The sequence below is a fragment of the Rhinoderma darwinii genome, chromosome 4 (assembly GCF_050947455.1).
Source record: "Rhinoderma darwinii isolate aRhiDar2 chromosome 4, aRhiDar2.hap1, whole genome shotgun sequence".
Taxonomy (NCBI): Eukaryota; Metazoa; Chordata; class Amphibia; order Anura; family Rhinodermatidae; genus Rhinoderma; species Rhinoderma darwinii.
In genome coordinates, this window is record NC_134690.1 from 226,877,645 (window position 1) to 226,898,799 (window position 21,155).

Consider the following 21,155-nt stretch of genomic DNA (forward strand, 5'->3'; position numbering starts at 1 on the left):
GCAATACTTTTGTATTGCAGTGTATTACTGCCTGTCCGTTTAACACGGACAGGCATCTGCTAGGTCATGCCTCCGGCATGATCTAGCAGGCATTCGCTCCAGGCAGACCTGGGGGCCTTTATTAGGCCCCCGGCTGCCATTGGAGACACAGACACTCGGCGATCGTATTGCCGGGTGTCGGTGGGAGAGAGAGGGAGCTCCCTCCCTCTCTCCAAAACCACTCAGATGCGGTGCACGCTATTGTGCACCGAATCTGAGGGGTTAAACGGGTGAGATCGATACTAATATCGATCTCACCCGGCAGAGCAGGGACGCTCCCAGCCCTCAGCTGCCTCTGGCAGCTGAGAGCAGGGAGATTTGACAGCTCCCTGCTCTGTTTACTTATTCCGATGCCGCGACGTAAAAAGTCTATGGCATCGGAATAAGGCCCGTTAGTGACCGATACACCTTTGTTAGCATAGGGGCAGTGACAATCCATTTGCTTCGGAGTCCCATACACAGTGGGTTTCGCTGAACTGTTGTTTAGACACACGTCTGGTAGCCCCCTGATTGATTTTCACAGTGAACTGCTCTACTGTAGCGTGTTGTTCGGCCTTTGTGCACCTTCATAGCCGACATTCACCTCTCACATCAATAGCACGTGGTGCTCCACAGTTTTCACATCGGTTATTCCCAATGGTATCATTTGTTCACTCACGATACACTTTCATTACAGCAGCACGCGAACAGTTCACAAACTGTTTGAGAAATACTGCCACCGTTGGCTCAAAAGCCAATAATCTTCCCTTTTTGCAACTCTAATAAATCGCCCCTTTTACCCATGGCAACAACGACTGAGATGTGTTCAGACAGCCTAACGCACACCTTATATACCCATCAAACCAGCCCATGACACATCACTTCCTTCATGGGCTACGCGCTGCCGACGTCAAATGTAGGAGGTGGTCATAATAATGTGACTTGACTGTAGTTTTATCATGTCTAAATTAGGACAGAATTAATACATCTGTCCCACTATTTGTAATGTGCCATTCATATGGGTACTTGGCAGGTTTTTTTTTAAATTAAATTAGTCCAATTTTTATTAACAAGAACAGTAGTACATTAACAGTCGTGCATCAACAGTCATGCATCATACCAGCATCATATACAGCATTTCCATTATAACATCAGACTGAGGTACTCGGCAGGTTAACGTCCTACTCCAAAATGAATCTTAGACATCCATCTATTACAACATTTTTGGAACTCATCAGCAAGGAGCAGGAAGCTGTATACAGTTAGTACTTAGTTGAATACGGAGTTTCTAGGCAAGATATGCTTGAAGGTTCCCATACATAATTCCTTTTGAAAAATATTCAAACAGTTTTCCTCCTCAGACTGAATGGCAATTCTGCTTCATTATGGAGATATAGCAGATTTGCCATTTACTATTATGGTAGAACTTGGTGACAATTCCTTTGTGAGCCATATTGGTTGTCACCCAACTTTCCTAGAAATAGATATAAGTAAGCTGTCTTTACATTTGTAGACAACTTGTTATATTTCTTAACTTAATTGTTTTCTTTTCTAGTCATACCCTTGAAATAATGTGTTTCATGTGCTACATATAGTTCACCATTTTCCCCTAAAATGTCACAGGCATCTTTTTGTCATAGCATGTAAGACAGGTAAATCTGGACATGTAGCTTTTATACTACTTTATACTCACACTAAAGCATCATTTGCTTTTTCTAAAAATGAAAAAAGTTATTGTTTCTGTGATGTTACCAGTGAAAGCTTTGGAAACAATGCTAAGATAGACATGTCATCTGTTGTATAATATTATCGGATTTACTAAGGTGTGTTAGCAATTTTTATTGTGCCCTTCTTTTATTACCCATGTTGAAGATAAAAAGAATTTAGCACTCAGAGATGTAACTTGTAGCTCCACGGCCCCAATGTAAAATCTGTAACAGGGCCCCCATCTACCATGTACCATTTAAAGATTTAAGGACGACAGCATGTAAAATTTCATCTTTTTATTGTGCCATCACATTGTACATTCAAAAAATGGCAATAATAGGGCTCAAAGAATCAGCCTCTCTAACACCTTGAGAAAGACTCATTCTTTGAACAAAAACATTGCCGTTTTGGTATATGCACAATGTAACAGTAAAAAGGAGAACTTTTACATGGAACCTGTGGTCCTTAAAGGGGTTGTCCAGTTTCCCTATTAGGGAGTTAATAGAGGGAGGCCCATGTTCATGCCGGAGTGGAGAGCGATTACAAAGAGTGTCTCTCGCTCTTGGGATCCTGTCTTGTCCTGCAGTACACGGTCAACCCAATGATTTGATTTTGACAATTGCATTCAACTACTTTGTATTGGTAGCTTTGTGCTGTTCCAGTCTTATTTTTTGAACATTTATAATAATGTGTTTTCTTATGTGGCAAAGGAGCCTTTGGGGCATCTTAGGCATCAGGACTCAGACTTAATTCAGCAACATTATTAGAGGACTTACATGCATGTGATAATGCCTAGAGTATTTTATTTCATGATATTATTTATGAGAAGCAGCAATTAAACTTCCGTTTGCGTTTAAAGTTTGTTAGCAGGTAGCTGCTTTTTTTTTTTTTTAGTTAAACAGTTAGTGTATAGGTGATTAAACATTGTTCTAATTTTTTTAATTTTTTCACGAGTCAGGAAATATTATAAATTAGATTCTAATTTATAATATTTCCCAGCGCTGGTCACTAGATGGAGCAATTCCCAAAATTGCAGCATTGCATGTGGTAAAGCAACCACATTGCTTTATGCTGCAAAATTTGAGAAAACTCACTCGCTCTAGTGAGCTCTCAGAATCCCCCCTCCTTTATCCTGGCTAGTGCCGGGAGAAACGAGGGGATTGAATGGTCAAACCTCCTACACGGTGTGTCGCCATTTTTTGAGCTAACACACAGTGTAGTAGGTTAACATACAGTAGTAAACACACAGTAAAACACGTACATACACAGACCTAACTTACCTGCTCCTGCCGCCGCCGCTCCCTCCGGTCCGTCCGCTCCAAGTGCAAGTCCGGAAGCCGCGACCGGAAGTACTAATCTTACTGTCCGGCCGCGACTTCCGGTCCACAAGAAAATGGCGCCGGACGTCGCACAGTTCTATTTGGACTGTGTGGGAGCGGCGCATACGCCGTTCCCACACAGACGGCGTACAGCATAGTGGATGGAACGGGCCCCGTTCGCATTCACTATGGGACTGTATGTGCCGTATTCCATGTCTGTATGTGTCATTAATCAACACATACAGAGATGGAAAAAAAAATGGCAGCCCCCATGGACAAGAAAAAGTTAAAAAAAAAAAAAAATGTAAAACACAAACACACAAATAAATAAAAAAATGTTTAATAAAACACTAAAAGCAAATTGGTCTAAAATTTTTTTTTCCCGTGACACTGTTCCTTTAAGAGGTCAGTTGAGCTTACTGAAGCCAAGAGTACAGTCTTCCAATGTAGATCATTACCAAAAATTCAAAAAAGTCTTGCACACAACAATATATCCAGTCAAAGCGACTTACCACCTCATTCACACTTTACAGGTAAAACAGCAATTCCAAAAATAGGAATTACAAACATACGTAAACATATTTGCAGATTCCAGGATTCTTTTCCACAAATCCTTTATGGGCCTATAACTTTTTGGATCAGGATTCCTAGATCAGTCCACAAACGGAGGACATAGTGCAGACTATTCCACAGTATGGCATCAAAAGGAAACTTAATTTCTATATACTCACAAGAGAGAACTTTAAAAATGTCCATATAATTTAAAATTAGGACATGTGGCACATTATGTGAAGCCTGACCCTGGGTTTCGCCTTTTCTTGGCTTCGTCCAAGGCCTGCTGCTGCTTTTGTCTCTAAAGTGTCATCGAAATGGTGAGTTACTCTGACTGGATAAATTGTTGCGTCAGGGGCTGTGCATTGTGTCCTGCAGAGGGAGTTGTGCAGTTAGCAAGATAACAGTTAAAACAAATTAAAGTGTATGCTATAAAAAAAATTATAGAACATTTTCATTTCTCTTCTCCAAAAGTACCTGTTTGGGTATGTGCACACACAAAATAAAAAAACGTCTCAAAATACGGAGCTGTTTTCATGAGAAAACAGCTCCTGATTTTCAGATGTTTTTTAATCATACTTGCGTTTTTCACGGCCGTTTTTGGAGCTGTTTTTCTATAGAGTCAATGAAAAACCGCTCCAGAAACGGCTCAAGGTGTGACATGCACTTCTTTTTCACGGACGTTTTTTTACACGACCGGTTTGAAAAACGGCAGCGTAAAAAAACGCCCCATCGGAACAGAACGAAATTTTTTCCCATTGAAATCAATGGACAGATGTTTGAGGCATTCTGCCTCCGATTTTTCAGCCGTTTTTCGGGATGTTTACGGCCCGAAAAACATCTGAAAAAACTCTGTGTGAACATACCCTTAATGTGACGTATGTATTTTTTAAGCAAAACTAAAGTCAAACAACCTGTTTGCGCAAATGGGCGTATATGTACATCCTGATTTCACTTCTATTACTATAACAATGCATGTATGTACATCCTGTGTTTGTATGAGCATACCACTTGTACCCATACAAGTAATAGATTAATTGGGCTTTCTAAAAATTGATGGCCTATTTTCAGATAATAGATTAATATGTAATCGTTGAGGTTTGACTTCTTGAGGTTCGCTGCTACCCATTCAATTTCTACTTGCTCACTGTGAATTGTCGACACACTTGTAGCGACGGTTCACAGTATTACAGCCTTCTCCCATTCAAGTGAATAGTAAAGGGCTGTAATACTGTGAACTGCTGCTACAAGGGTGTCAACGATTCACAGTGAGCGCTGCGGCCCATTCAAAACAGCTGTTTGGCGGGGGTGCCGGAATTCAGACCCCGATCTATCAAATAATAATGGCCTATCGTGAGAATAGCCCATCAATTTTTTGTGACTGGAAAACCCCTTTAAGTTTTGATTACATTTTTAACTTTGTCTTTAAGAGGAAGAGGTTAAAGCATATATCCATGTCTGAACACAATTTTAACCAACGTATTTTAGTCCAGAGCTGCATTCACAACTCTGCAGGACTCAGAGTAATCTTCTAGAATTTCCTGCTGGACTATACAGATCTTATTGTTGTGTCTTGCATACGGGAACTGTACTCTGTACCCCAGGCACTGTGCAAATTCAATAAAGGGTCTTACTAAATTATTAGAGCTCAGCTAAGCTGTCAAGTATCTATCTGGCAACATGGTTGTTAACTGTTTCCATTGACAATGCAGCCCTGGGCTATATTACAGGCTTACTCAGGATCAGTACATAATAAGTAATGCGATGTATTTAGAAAGTTACTCAACTTTTAATGTATATATATATATATATATATATATATATATATACACACTACCGTTCAAAAGTTTGGGGTCACCCAGACAATTTTGTGTTTTCCATGAAGACTCACACTTATATTTATCAAATGAGTTGCAAAATGACTAGAAAATATAGTCAAGACATTGACAAGGTTAGAAATAATGATTTTTATTTCAAATAATAATTTTCTCCTTCAAACTTTGCTTTCGTCAAAGAATGCTCCATTTGCAGCAATTACAGCATTGCAGACCTTTGGCATTCTAGATGTTAATTTGCTGAGGTAATCGGGAGAAATTTCACCCCATGCTTCCAGAAGCCCCTCCCACAAGTTGGATTGGCTTGATGGGCACTTCTTACGTACCATACGGTCAAGCTGCTCCCACAACAGCTCTATGGGGTTGAGATCTGGTGACTGCGCTGGCCACTCCATTACAGATAGAATACCAGCTGCCTGCTTCTTCCCTAAATAGTTCTTGCATAATTTGGAGGTGTGCTTTGGGTCATTGTCCTGTTGTAGGATGAAATTGGCTCCAATCAAGCGCTGTCCACAGGGTATGGCATGGCGTTGCAAAATGGAGTGATAGCCTTCCTTATTCAAAATCCCTTTTACCTTGTACAAATCTCCCACTTTACCAGCACCAAAGCAACCCCAGACCATCACATTACCTCCACCATGCTTGTCATATGGCGTCAGGCACTCTTCCAGCATCTTTTCAGTTGTTCTGCGTCTCACAAATGTTCTTCTGTGTGATCCAAACACCTCAAACTTCGATCCGTCTGTCCATAACACTTTTTTCCAATCTTCCTCTGTCCAATGTCTGTGTGCTTTTGCCCATATTAATCTTTTCCTTTTATTAGCCAGTCTCAGATATGGCTTTTTCTTTGCCACTCTGCCTGAAGGCCAGCATCCCGGAGTCGCCTCTTCACTGTAGACGTTGACACTGGCGTTTTGCGGGTACTATTTAATGAAGCTGCCAGTTGAGGACCTGTGAGGCGTCTATTTCTCAATCTAGAGACTCTAATGTACTTGTCTTGTTGCTCAGTTGTGCAGCGGGGCCACCCACTTCTCTTTCTACTCTGGTTAGAGCCTGTTTGTGCTGTCCTCTGAAGGGAGTAGTACACACCGTTGTAGGAAATCTTCAGTTTCTTGGCAATTTCTCGCATGGAATAGCCTTAATTTCTAAGAGCAAGAATAGACTGTCGAGTTTCACATGAAAGCTCTCTTTTGCTAGCCATTTTGAGAGTTTAATCGAACCCACAAATGTAATGCTCCAGATTCTCAACTAGCTCAAAGGAAGGTCAGTTTTATAGCTCCTCTAAACAGCAAAACTGTTTACAACGGTGCTAACATAATTGCACAAGGGTTTTCAAGTGTTTTCTAATCATCCATTAGCCTTCTAACACAGTTAGCAAACACAATGTACTATTAGAACACTGGAGTGATGGTTGCTGGAAATGGGTCTCTATACACCTATGTAGATATTGCATTAAAAACCAGATGTTTGCAGCTAGAATAGTCATTCAGCACATTAACAATGTATAGAGAGTATTTCTGATTAATTTAATGCTATCTTCACTTAAAAAAACGGTGCTTTTCTTGCAAAAATAAGGAAATTTCTAAGTGACCCTAAACTTTTGAACGGTAGTGTATATATATATATATATATATATATATATATATATACATACAGGGGCGTAGCTAGAGGCTCATGGGCCCCGATGCAAAAATTCTTACTGGGCCCCCCCCCCGCAAACTTCTCATGGCCGACGGTCCGCTTTCAGCTGGGTCTCCTAAGTGACCCAACAATGCAGCACTAGCAGCCGGGGGTGTCACTAAGGCTGGGTTCACACACACTATTTACGGACGTAATTGGGGCGTTTTAGCATTGAATTACGTCCGAAAATGCGGCTCAAAAGCGTCGGCAAACATCTGCCCATTCATTTGAATGGGTCTTACGATGTTCTGTGCCGACGGTCATTTTTTTTTACGCGTCGCTGTCAAAAGGCGGCGCGTAAAAAAGTGCCTGTCACTTCTTCAGACGTAAATGGAGCCGTTTTCCATGGACTCCATAGAAAACCAGCTTCAGTTACTTCCGCAATGGACGCAGCGAAAGACGCCTGAACATGCCATTACGGCTGAAATTACGGTGCTGTTTTCTCCTGAAAACAGCACCGTAATTTCAGCCGTAACAGACGCTGCCGTGTGAACATACCCTCAGGGCTTAAAATGTCCGGGAAATAGCCCCAATACATATGTGTCCGCCCAAAAAAAGTGTGTATGAGACAGCATAGCATATCTATAGAACTACGACCCTATAAACTATGGATAGGATTAGATACAGTGGCTGAGCAGACAGTATCACACATGATAGGATTAGATACAGTGGCTAAGAAGGCAGTATCACACATGATAGGATTAGATACACAGCTCAGCAGACAGTATCACACATGATAGGATTAGATACAGTGGCCCAGCAGACAGTATCACACATGATAGGATTAGATACAGTGGCTCAGCAGACAGTACCACACATGATAGGATTAGATACAGTGGCTCAGCAGACAGTACCACACATGATAGGATTAGATACAGTGGCTCAGCAGACAGTATCACACATGATAGGATTAGATACAGTGGCTCAGCAGACAGTACCACACATGATAGGATTAGATACAGTGGCTCAGCAGACAGTATCACACATGATAGGATTAGATACAGTGGCTCAGCAGACAGTATCACACATGATAGGATTAGATACAGTGGCTCAGCAGACAGTATCACACATGATAGGATTAGATACAGTGGCTCAGCAGACAGTACCACACATGATAGGATTAGATACAGTGGCTCAGCAGACAGTATCACACATGATCGGATTAGATATAGGGCCCAGCAGACAGTAACATACATGATTGGATTAGATACACAGCTCAGCAGACTGTATCACACATGATAGGATTAGATACAGGGCCCAGCTCGCTGACATTGCGTCTCCAGCGCTGGACCCAGGATAGGTAAGAATAATAATTTTGCTTCTTTATGTGTTACTGATTATTTTTGTGTTTGTGTTTTTTTTTACAGGTTCGGTTTTTGGACTTCGGATTCGAGGACTTCAATGACGGCTTTTTTTTTATTCTCAATAAAATGGTTAATGAGGGTTGTGTTTTTTTTATTTCAATAAAATATTTTTCTATGTGCTTGTATCTTTTTAAACTTTATTATCACCGCCTTAGTAATGGCCGCTGGCTGATTGACAACCTCCATTACTAAGGCGAGGCTTAATGTTAGCCGGTGCAGAGGCTACACTAACCCCCATTATTACCCCGGTACCCACCGCCACCAGGGGTACTGGGAAGAGCCGGGTACAAACCAGTACCCGACCATCTGTAGTGACGGCCAGGCACCGGGGTGGCCGCAGGCTGGTAGTATTAGGCTGGGGAAGTCCAAAAACAGTGGCCCTTCCCACCCTTGTAATGCTGCCTGCTGCTGCTGTGTTGTATCTGGCTGGTTATGAAAATTGGGGGGGACCCCACATCGTTCTTTCCAATTATTATTTTTTTTTAAATGACGTGGGGTCCCCCCCATTTTCATAACCAGCCAGATACAATAAAGCAGCAGCAGGCAGCATTACCAGGATGGGAAGGGCCACGGTTTTTGGCCTTTCCCCTCCTGATAATACCAGCCTGCGGCCACCCCAGTGGCCGACCATCACTACAGATGGTCAGGTACTGGATCGTACCCGGCTCTTCCCAGCACCCCTGGTGGCGGTGGGTACCGGGGTAATAAAGGGGGTTAGTGTTAGCCTCTGCATCCGCTAACACTAAGCCCCGCCTTAGCAATGGATGCTGTCAATCAGCCGGCGGCCATTACTAAGGCAGTAGTAATATAGTTTTAAAAAAAAACACAAAGACATAGAAAAAATATTTTATTGAAATAAAAAAAAAACCCACACAGCCCTCATTAACCATTTTATTAATAAAAAAAAAGCTGTCATCGAAGTAGTCCTGGAATCCGCCGTAGTCCAACGACCGAACCTGTAAGAAAACACACAAAAAATGATTAGTAACACACGTGTTAGGGTATGTGCACACACACTAATTACGTCCGTAATTGACGGACGTATTTCGGCCGCAAGTAGTGGACCAAACACAGTGCAGGGAGCCGGGCTCCTAGCATCATACTTATGTACGACGCTAGGAGTCCCTGCCTCGCTGCCGGACAACTGTCCCGTACTGAAAACATGATTACAGTATGGAACAGTTGTCCTGCAGCGAGCCAGGGACTCCTAGCATCGTACATAACTATGATGCTAGGAGCCCGGCTCCCTGCACTGTGTTCGGTCCGGTACTTGCGGCCAAAATACGTCCGTCAATTACGGATGTAATTAGTGTCTGTGCACATACCCTAAGGCTTAGATACAGGGCCCATGTGTGATACTGTCTGTGGGACCCTGTATCTAAGCCTACCACAAGGTAGGCTTAGATACAGGGTCCAGCAGACAGTAATCTTATACAGTATAAGATTACTGTGTGCTGGGGCCCTGTATCTAAACCTACAGTGTGGTAGGCTTAGATACAGGGCCCAGCAGACAGGATCACGCATGGGCCATGTATCTAAGCCTACCATGTGATTGGCTTAGATACAGGGCCCAGCAGACAGGATCACACAATCCGTGATCCTGTCTCATGGGCCCCCTAAGCCTGATACATCGTAGGCTTAGGGGTTGTGCAGTCCCTAAACATTGATGGCCTATCCACAGGATAGGCCATCAATAGCTGATGTGTCTCCCGGGACCCGCAAATCAGCTGTTTTGAAGGGGCCGCAGCACTCGTACGAGAGCTGCTCCCCTTCATTTCACTACTCGCCCACACTGTGAATCGCCGACACCGATTCACAGTGTGACCGGAATGAAGGGGAGCAGCTCTCGTACGAGTGCTGCGGCCCCTTCAAAACAGCTGATTGGCGGGTCCCGGGAGTCAGACCCCGCCAGTCAGGGCTAACCTTACCTTCCTCTTCGGCCGCGGCGGGAGTTCTGTCGTCAAGATGCTGTGCACGGCTGCATAGCGCTGTGACGTCATGCGCTGCGCACAGCGCCTGACATCAGGACCTCCGCTGCGATCCGGAACCAGGAAGGTAAGTAAAGTATGTTACTATAGTAACAGGGGCCCGCGGCCCGAGTTACTATAGTAACTTTTTATTGATGTGGTGCGGGGGGCCGTGGGCCCCTGGCTTCGGGGCCCGGTCGCAATTGCGACCGCTGCGACCCCTATAGCTACGCCAGTGCATACATACATACATACATACATACACACAGTCTTGGCCAAAATTTTTGATGCTTCTTCAGTTTTTATAGTGGCAAATTACATTAACTCTAGATTGTTATGAAGAGTGATCAGATGAATTGCAATTAATCGCTAAGTCATTCCTTGCCATGAAAATTAACTTAATCACAAAAACCACATTCCCACTGTATTTCAGCTCTGCCACAAAATGACCTGCTCACATAATTTCAGTGATCTTCTTGTTAGCTCAGGAGAAAGTGTAAAATGAGGACAAGGCAGATAATATCACTTAATATCACTTGATTAAATTATAACAGCAGACTGGTTGCTTCAAAAGGGGGATGGTGCTCGAAATCAATTTCTTCTTCTGTTAACCATGGTTACCTCCAAGCAAACATATGCAGTCATCATTGCTTTGCATCAAAAGGGCTTTACAGGCAAGGACATTGCAGCTTGTGAGATTGCCCCTAAATCAACCATTTATCAGATCATCAAGAACTTCAAGGAGAGAGGTTCAATTGTTGTGAAGAAGGCTTTAGGCCGCCAAAGAAAGTCCAGCAAGTGCCATGACCATCTCCTAAAGAGGATTCAGTTATGGATCGGTTCAACACTAGTGCAAAGCTTGCTCAAGAATGGCAGCAGGTAGGTGTTAGTGCATCTGCAAGCACAGTGGGGCAAAGGCTTTTGTAGGCTGGCCTGGTGTCAAGAAAGGCAGCAAACTAGCCACGTTTCACCAAGAAAAACATCAAGGACAAACTGACATTTTGCAGAAAGTACAGCGATAGGACTGCAGAAGACTGGGGAAAAGTTGTTTTTTCTGATGAAGCCCCCTTAAGACAGTTTGGAACATCTGAAAGAATGATTGCCTGGAGAAGAAAAGGTGAGCGCTACCATGAGTCCTGTGTCATGCCAACAGTAAAGTATCCTGAGACCATTCATGTGTGGGGCTGCTTTTTATCCAAGGGAATGGGCTCACTTACAATTTTGCCTAAGAACACTTCCATGAACAAACAATGGTATCTAAACATCCTCCAAGAGCAAGTTCTCCCAACGATCCAGAAGCAATTTGGTGATGAACAATGGTTTTACCAGAATGATGGAGCACCATGCCACAAGGCAAAAGTGATAACTAAGTAGCTCGGTGAACAAAGCATTAAAATTTTGGGTCCATGGCCAGGAAACTCCCCAGTTCTCAATCACGTTGAGAACCTGTGGTCATTCCTCAAAAAGCGAGTGGACAAACAAACACAGAAATTGTGATAAACTTCAAGCACTGATTAGGCAAGAATGGGTTTCCATCAGTCAGGATTTGGCCTAGACAAAGCCGGTCCGTAGGGCGAAACGCGCGTCGAGGCGTTTTCTTTTGCCAGTACCTGATGTTGCCGGTCCCACTCCCCACTATGTCTCAGGTTATGTGTTAACCTTCAATTTGTGTTTACCTATTTTTTCAGTTCATCTTTGTGGCTTTCTAGCCTGAATTTTTTGGTTCATTTATATCTGGAGTATGGTTTATCTATATCTGGATTCCAGTATATATCTTTTATGTCATTTATTATATCTAGTTAGCACTACCTTTCATCGTTATATATAGGCATTTTATCATTGTATCGCTCATTATATACATTTTTATCTTTGTGGGTGATCTGAGTGGTTCCTGGCCACTGACGGTCGGTTGTCTTTGTTAGCCATCCAGTCTGTTGATATCTGACTTTGCTGTTTTTTAATCTCCTCGTATGGTCCATCCTTTTACTCAGTATTACTTATTGTATATTGTATCTAATAAAGATTCTATTTTTGCATAAAATATATTTTTCTCATTATTCTCTTTTGGGTGCTATGTAAATTAGGGACCCCTTTTACGCCATTGGTTTGGTTAGAGGTTGTTTGTAGGTTGTTCAGGATTTGGCCCAGAGACTGATATCCAGCATGCCAGGGCGAATTGCAGAAGTTTTATAAAAGAAGGGTCAATATTTTAAATATTGAGTCTTTGCATAAACTTGATGTATTTGTCAATAAAAGTTTAAAAACTTACGAAATGCTTATCAATTGTACTTTAGTATACCATAGAAACATCTGACTCAGGCCTTATTCACACGAACGTGTTAAACGTCCGTGTGACGGCCGTTGAAACAATGGCCGTCACACGGACCTATATAATTCAATGTGGCCATTCACACGGCTGTTGTTTCATGTCCTATTTTTTCATGCTTCACACATCCCTCCATAGACTCTAGTCTATGGTGGTTGTGTGATATCGCATCCCGCAGCTAGATTCACACGGGCGTTGCGAGACTGTCATCAAGGTCAGATAGATGCGGGTCCCACCTCTGGGACCCGCACCTATGTCTAGAACCGGGCCCCCTGAACCCTGTTCTACTAGACTGTGTTGTGGCTGAAGTATGTGATTTCCGACCATGAATTACGAAATCCGCATAGCCCGCGGAGCTACGCGGTTTCCATAAGTCCCATAGAACTGAATGGTAGTTACAGAAACAGCGTAGCTCGCATGCTACGCTGCTTCCATAACTGCCATTCACTAATATGGTATTTACGGAAACTGCGTAGCTCAGCATGCTACGCTATTTCTGTAATCCATGGTCGGAAATCACACGCTTCAGCCACAACACAGAGAGGTAGAAAGGGGCTTAGAGGGCCCCGTTCTAGAGATATGTGCGGGTCCCAGAGGTGGGACCCGCATCTATCTGACCTTGATGACATACCCTGTGGATATGTCATAAATGTCTCTGATAGGAAAACCCCTTTAATTGTGAAAAAAATATTGGCAACAGTGATGGGGTCAAGGCACTTCGTAAAATACCAGAACCTATTTAATTTCTGACGACTTTGAGAGGTCCGGGAAAGGGACCCTCTCCGATCTTAATTAAATAACATTCCCATATAACTTTGTACCACGAGGTTAAGGGTGGTTTAGATAACAGTACCCTCTGCATGTAAGGTGATCACTGGCATGAGGCAATGCATAAAGTTACTTAATAACTGACACCAAAGTTTCACTTTTTCTGTTAATGAAGTGATGGATTTTTATATCTTAACAATGCACACAACCTAGTAATTAAGTTAGGCACATTCAGCATCTTCTGCCAAGTGACGATTCTGTACTTGTCTCAGAAGCTTTGTCAGGAAGTTTATGGGCACACCCACCTAGGAACACACCTAGTTAACCCTTGCCATTAACAAAAACAAAAGGTATACTATCATAGGCAACCTGAAAACTCGAAGCCAGCACTCAGCTGTGTCATCTGATCCATCTGCATGTTAAAGAAGGCTTTGTGTATCACAAAAGACAATTCATCTGTCAGCACTGATAAACAAGAAAGAAGACATTTTGCAGTTGGAATAAGTCCCAGAGAAGTCAAAGCGATTGTGTCTCATATACATGAATACTGGTGTGGGTGCTCTGCAGTGCACTTATTTGATGTCTACCCTATTCTAAAACCAAAGCCTGGACTGCTCAGTTTGCCATGGTAAGTAAAAAAAATCATATCATATTTTTATTTTTTTTAGTTCCTTTGTTTTATTGAAAAATATAAATATACTGTCAGAATTATAGGAAACCCTTGTGCTGTTTGAGCGCAGAAGATGTAGCTTGAGATCTTTTTGATGTACTGTATGCTGAAAACAGATACTTCTTTGTGCGCTGTGAAGCTTGTCTGACCAGTATGTGTTTGTTTTACCAGAGAGTGCTATTTAGGACAAAAATGTGAAATGTGCTCCCAAAGGAAACTTTTCCCACAACATTAAAATAACGCTGGCTGTTTTCAGGATCAGTGATGCCACTTGAAATTTACAATATGCAGTTAAAAAAATCTATAGCCTATATACATAAGTTATTACACCAACTACGTATTGCATCAAAGAATAATGATAAAGTAAATGTCTTCACCCAACAGACTATCATACTTTGCTTTACCGCTTATTTAATATACAATACACCACACATATACATACTGTGTTATTCATTTGGTAGTATTTTCTACTGAACTCAAAGAAACAATCCTATCAATCTTCTTACAATATATTGCATTGATTTCCTGTATATCAGAAGGATCCTCCATGATTTTTATCCTAATCCTGACCGCAATCAGTTTAGTTTCACAATACTGTATGGGAATACATACAGGAAGTGTAGAACGTCATGTTTTTATATCGGGCAGGACTTGGGTCATGATGGTGCAATATCAGGGTACAGTTCATAGTCTGTTTTTGGGCTACTATCAGAAAAACATGTAGAACTAATTGGGTCTACTGTATAACAATATATCTTGTTTATATTCTCAATCCAAATACAGTGAAACGTCTTAGAGACGACCACCCAAAATCACAGTGAGAAATGGTCGTTTAGACGGGTGGTTCTCTCAATGAAGGCAGCTAATATACATTGACTATAAGGCTAATTTAAAACCCACGCAGAAAAATCTGGTCTAGATAAAGGGTTAAAGGGTTGATCTTCTCAAAGAGCTGGTCTTTTGGAGGCGTTTCACTGAATATAACAACTTCAAACTTCTGTTGGTTGCCCTGGGAAACAGTTCCACTCTGCTGTCAGAAATATGATCTATTAGCTTAGTTCTCACTTCAACTTTCATTTTAACTGGCACAATGTACTGTTTTTTCTTTAATGTGGAATTTATGATTAAAAAAAGAAAACACTATAAAACTAAAACCAAAATTAAAACATAAAAGTCAAACAAAACAAATTAATGGGTTGATTTTACATGTGGAATGCTGTATATTGTTTAAAAGCGGAGTTAACCTTTAACTATTTCCTATTCATGTCTGGTTGTATTTTGAGCCTTGGTGCCTAGAGCAAAATGTTACCTTTTGGAATGCTGCTTTCTAAAGGGGATATATTTTTTTATTTATTACTTTTTTTTATTTCAGTCTACCGAACAAAAAATTTGCTATCATATAATGATTTATTTTTGTTCCTAAAGGAGCTTACATTCATATTTTGCAAGTCTCATAAAGGAAAAATGGGGCAAAAACATAAGAAATAAAATTGCTCTAGTTTTTTTTCCCGGTTTGCCCTGAGGCGGTTGGATCAACCAATAATACTTGCCCTAAAAAATTAAACTTCTTCTCCCATGCATTCTTTTGCCATTTCTACTGTATGTGTAAATTGTCTAACGAATGACTTCACTTTAGTGCTAAAAACAAGGACCCCATTTTAGTTTAGTCTTCTTCCCTTAGCTTTATATACACCATCTGCACATGGATGATAATCATCTAGGTACAGGAATATTATTATTATTTTTTTGCGAAGCTGCAAGAACATAAAAGGGCCAGGGTGGAACAGACAAAAATTGGTGGCTGTGGGTAATTATTGTATGCTTGGAATAAGGTACGTTCTGCGTTATATGATCGTATTAATAATATGTGTAGATTCCCCTTGCAAAATGCTTTTGTGTCAAGAAAATGTCACTACTATTTTTGTTAAAACTGTAGAAAGTCATTTAGACAGCCTTTTTCAAAGGCTGTGTTCCGAGGCAGATGACAATTATATTTGGGTTGTAGCCAAGCAACAGGCACTACAGTCTGCAGGTGACAGACCTGGGATGTCCTGTGTCATTCACTGGTCTGCAGAAGCACTGAAGGTACATTTGGATTATATACAAAAAACAGTTGTTCTAACTCCTGTTAAGATAACAAGGGTGGGATTTGGCTGATTCGGGGCAATTCTCCCGATCCGCTTGTTAAAATCACAACTGGATCGCAAAACTGGTTGCTGGCCAAATTCTGCTCCAGTGCCTTATATGTCTGTCAAATAGCAACAGCGGCATAGGACACCTCCAGCATGCTCCCCTGCTCCAAACTGTCCCTCTTCCCGCTTCCCCAGGTAAGCGACACAGAACGTACTCATGTAATCTGCTGAGGCAGGCTTTGTGCAGTGCCACTATACCATCTCTAACCTGTTGTTAAAAAATGAAATCCCACCCCTGGATAACAGTCAGTACTCAGCACTAGAGCAATAGAGATGAGTTATGATGGATAGATAGGTTTAAGGGAACCTATCTTCAGGCAGCATGTTACAGAGAAGGAGGAGCCAAACAACTTTTTTTTATTGTTCATTTGCTTTCTAAATGCAAAATGAAGCAACTTTCAAAATAATTTTGTTTAAAAATTACCTACGACGCTGCTGCTGTTTTTTTGTGTCACCCGTTTCCCAAGCTGGTTGTCTTGCTGTTACTGACATAGATCTGACCGCACACGGCTCCTAGCAGTGTTGGCTCTCTCTGCTCTGCTATTCCCTATCTTGGGCTTTATTCAGATGATCGTAAATCTCTATCGTGTGACGGATGTTTTTTTTAATGGCCGTCACACAGCTGAATGTATTTCAGTAGGGCTATTCACACGGCCGTTGTTTTAACGGTCCATGTGATGAAGGGCCCATGAAAAAATAGGACATGTCCAATTTTCGTCCATTTTCATGGATCCCTCAACAGACTCAAGTGTTTGAGGGATCCGTGAAAACGGGTCCCGCACGGGTACGACTTGGACGTTAAAAACAAACGTTTTCCACATCCGAGTTTAGACTCATTCATCTGAATATTAGTGTAAGAGAAAGCAGCAGACTGTGCTGGGGGCAGGGAGGAGAAATCACACACTCCTCAGTATTAGTGTCTGTCAGGACAAAGAATAAGAGATTCTTTATGGGCTGTAAAAGGAGAAAGTAGTACAGAAATAAAGATGTGAAGATACATGAGAGCAAGTGAAGACAGCAGCATCCTGGACACACAGAACTCACATCAAGCATGAATTACTGTAATAGACTTGAACACAGGAGAAAAATCTAAAACTAGGAGCAGGTTGCAAACTGAATATCATATGAATGAAGGAATGAAGATTGAAGCTTGAAACGTAGTGCAACTTTTTAAACTATAAATAACCACGACCATATACGATTTTTTTTTTCATGTCAAAGGTACCCATAGACTTTTAATGTCCAGTGGGCAGTTATACGATGTGAATAAAGAGATTACTGTTGATCATTGAGTAGGACTATAGAACAAACAAAAAAGCGACTAATAAGGGTTATGTACACCCATATCGATAAAGAATGTAAGAAAATAGTTTATCAGCATATAATACAGAGGACAGAATATATATATATATATATATATATATATATATACACATACACACACTACCGTTCAAAAGTTTAGGGTCACTTAGAAATTTCCTTATTTTTGAAAGAAAAGCTGTTTTTTTCAATGAAGATAACATTAAATTAATCAGAAATACACTCTATACATTGTTAATGTGCTAAATGACTATTCTAGCTGCAAACGTCTGTTTTTTAATGCAATATCTACATAGGTGTATAGAGGCCCATTTCCAGCAACCATCACTCCAGTGTTCTAATGGTACATTGTGTTTGCTAACTGTGTTAGAAGGCTAATGGATGATTAGAAAACACTTGAAAACCCTTGTGCAATTATGTTAGCACCGCTGTAAACAGTTTTGCTGTTTAGAGGAGCTATAAAACTGACCTTCCTTTGAGCTGGTTCAGAATCTGGAGCATTACATTTGTGGGTTCGATTAACCTCTCCAAATGGCTAGCAAAAGAGAGCTTTCATGTGAAACTCGACAGTCTATTCTTGTTCTTAGAAATGAAGGCTATTCCATGCGAGAAATTGACAAGAAACTGAAGATTTCCTACAACGGTGTGTACTACTCCCTTCAGAGGACAGCACAAACAGGCACTAACCAGAGTAGAAAGAGAAGTGGGAGGCCCGCTGCACAACTGAGCAACAAGACAAGTACATTAGAGTCTCTAGTTTGAGAAATAGACGCCTCACAGGTCCTCAACTGGCAGCTTCATTAAATAGTACCCGTAAAATGCCAGTGTCAACGTTTACAGTGAAGAGGCGACTCCGGGATGCTGGCCTTCAGGGCAGAGTGGCAAAGAAAAAGCCATATCTGAGACTGGCTAATAAAAGGAAAAGATTAATATGGGCAAAAGCACACAGACATTGGACAGCGGAAGATTGGAAAAAAGTGTTATGGACAGACGAATCGAAGTTTGAGGTGTTTGGACCACACAGAAGAACATTTGTGAGACGCAGAACAACTGAAAAGATGGTGGAAGAGTGCCTGACGCCATCTGTCAAGCATGGTGGAGGTAATGTGATGGTCTGGGGTTGCTTTGGTGCTGGTAAAGTGGGAGATTTGTACAAGGTAAAAGGGATTTTGAATTAGGAAGGCTATCACTCCATTTTGCAATGCCATGCCATACCCTGTGAACAGCGCTTGATTGGAGCCAATTTCATCCTACAACAGGACAATGACCCAAATCACATCTCCAAATTATGCAAGAACTATTTAGTGAAGAAGCAGGCTGCTGGTATTCTATCTGTAATGGAGTGGCCAGCGCAGTCACCAGATCTCAATCCCATAGAGCTGTTGTGGGAGCAGCTTGACCGTATGGTACACAAGAAGTGCCCATCAAGCCAATCCAACTTGTGGGAGGGGCTTCTGGAAGCATGGGGTGAAATTTCTCCCGATTACCTCAGCAAATTAACAGCTAGAATGCCAAAGGTATGCAATGCTGTAATTGCTGCAAATGGAGCATTCTTTGACAAAAGCAAAGTTTGAAGGAGAAAATTATTATTTCAAATAAAAATCATTATTTCTAACCTTGTCAATGTCTTGACTATATTTTCTAGTCATTTTGCAACTCATTTGATAAATATAAGTGTGAGGTTTTCATGGAAAACACCAAATTGTCTGGGTGACCCCAAACTTTTGAACGGTAGTGTGTGTATATATATATATATATATATATATATATATAGATAAGGTGGAAAAAAGCAGCACTTCAAAAAGGTACAGAGTAAATGGTGCTATGCGTACTTAACCATCATCCACATGGTCCTTTAGATACAGCAACAAAGAAAAGAAATGATCGCTTGAGAAAGGTCCTGCTGAGAGGCCTGAAACGTAGCAATCTTTTCATAGGTTAAATAAACCACATTCTTTTTTGCAACTAGTTCTGGAGTGCTTTTCTTTGTTGCTATATATATATACACACATATATATACACACATATATATACACACACGCACAAACCTATAGACAATACACTTTTAAAACACCACTAAAACAGGGAAGGTACAAACAAGGGTGTAACGTCCACAGCCGCGGACCGTCGTTCTTACCTGCCCCCCGACGGCCGTGGCCATGGACGAGTGAGTGCCGGGTGGCATCTCCCTCCTGAGAGACGACGGCACTCACTTCCGCATCGCTACACTGGTTCCCGTGGGGTGTTTGTGCGAGCGCTCGCATCCAGCGTTAAAGGGCCAGTGCACACACATGAATAAGATCTGTAATTAGCCCATGATAACCTTGGACTATAAAAAGGGCTCTGCCCTTTCACTCATTGCCTTCACGTCAGCCTCAACCATCCATCATCCTGACTTAACTCGACAGTTTTCGTTGGAGGTAGACGCCTCCTCTGTTGGTGCAGGTACACTTCTGTTCCAGAGAGGTTCCAAAGGGAAGGCAGTGGTATGTGGCTATTATTCTAGACTTTTTTCTCCTGTAGAGCGCAATTACTCTATTCGGCATCGGGAGTTACTGGCCATCAAATTGGCTCTGGAAAAGCGGAGACATCTACTAGAGGGCGCAGCTCACCCCATCTTGATATATACCGACCACAAGAACCTCACCTATCTCCAGTCGGCTGAACCCCCGTCAATCCAGGTGGTCGCTGTTCTTCACCCGGTTCCAATTTGTGCTCCACTACCGTCCCGCTGAAAAAAATGTGAGGGCCGATGCCCTGTCCAAGTAGTTTGAAACAGAAGACACTGTGGAGTCTCCGCAAAGTATTATTGACCCGTCCTATATTATTCCTGTTAATCCTCTGCAAGTTAGAGACATCCCTCCGGGGAGGACTTTTGTGCGGTTGGCAGATAGGAGGAGAATCTTTCGCTGGGGGCACTGCTCCAAACTGGCTGGGCACGGTGGTACTCGTAAAACCAGAGATCTGATTGCCCGTAATTTCAGATGGGCCCATGCTGCATAAAGATATTATGGACTTTGTCTCGTACTGCACTGTGTGTGCTTCCAACAAAGTTGCTCACTCCAAGCCTGCCGGTCTGCTCCAACTTATGCCTGTGCCCAATGCTCCCTGGCAGCATATAGCAATGGACTTTGTCACTGACTTTTCTTCCTCTGCAGGATGCAATACGGTCTGGGCGTTGGTGGATCGGTTCTCGAAGATGGCTCATTTTATCCCGCTGACCGGCCTACCTTCTGTTCCTCGGCTGGCAAATCTCTTCAACCAGCATATCTTCCATTTGCATTGTTTGGCTCTTTATATCGTGTCTGATCAGGGGGTTCAGTTCACCTCGAAATTCTGGAGAGCCCTCTGTAAACTCCTAGACATGAAGTTAGACTTTTCTTTAGCCTATCATCCCCAGTCTAATGGCCAAGTCGAGAGGATTAACCAAATCATGG

General features: G+C 42.0%; 1 protein-coding gene and 1 long non-coding RNA gene across 2 annotated transcripts in view; one reads left to right on the forward strand and one right to left on the reverse strand.

Annotated features, from left to right (window-relative positions):
* Positions 1-21,155, forward strand: part of CRYBG1 (crystallin beta-gamma domain containing 1) — a 333,831-nt gene that overhangs the window by 138,146 nt on the left and 174,530 nt on the right. The gene's annotated exons all lie outside the window — the stretch shown is intronic.
* LOC142759725 (uncharacterized) overlaps positions 3,369-21,155 on the reverse strand; it is a 61,910-nt gene continuing 44,123 nt past the window's right edge. Inside the window, exon 3 of the long non-coding RNA XR_012883185.1 lies at positions 3,369-3,968. This is a non-coding gene — a long non-coding RNA (uncharacterized LOC142759725). The remainder of the gene's footprint in view (positions 3,969-21,155) is intronic.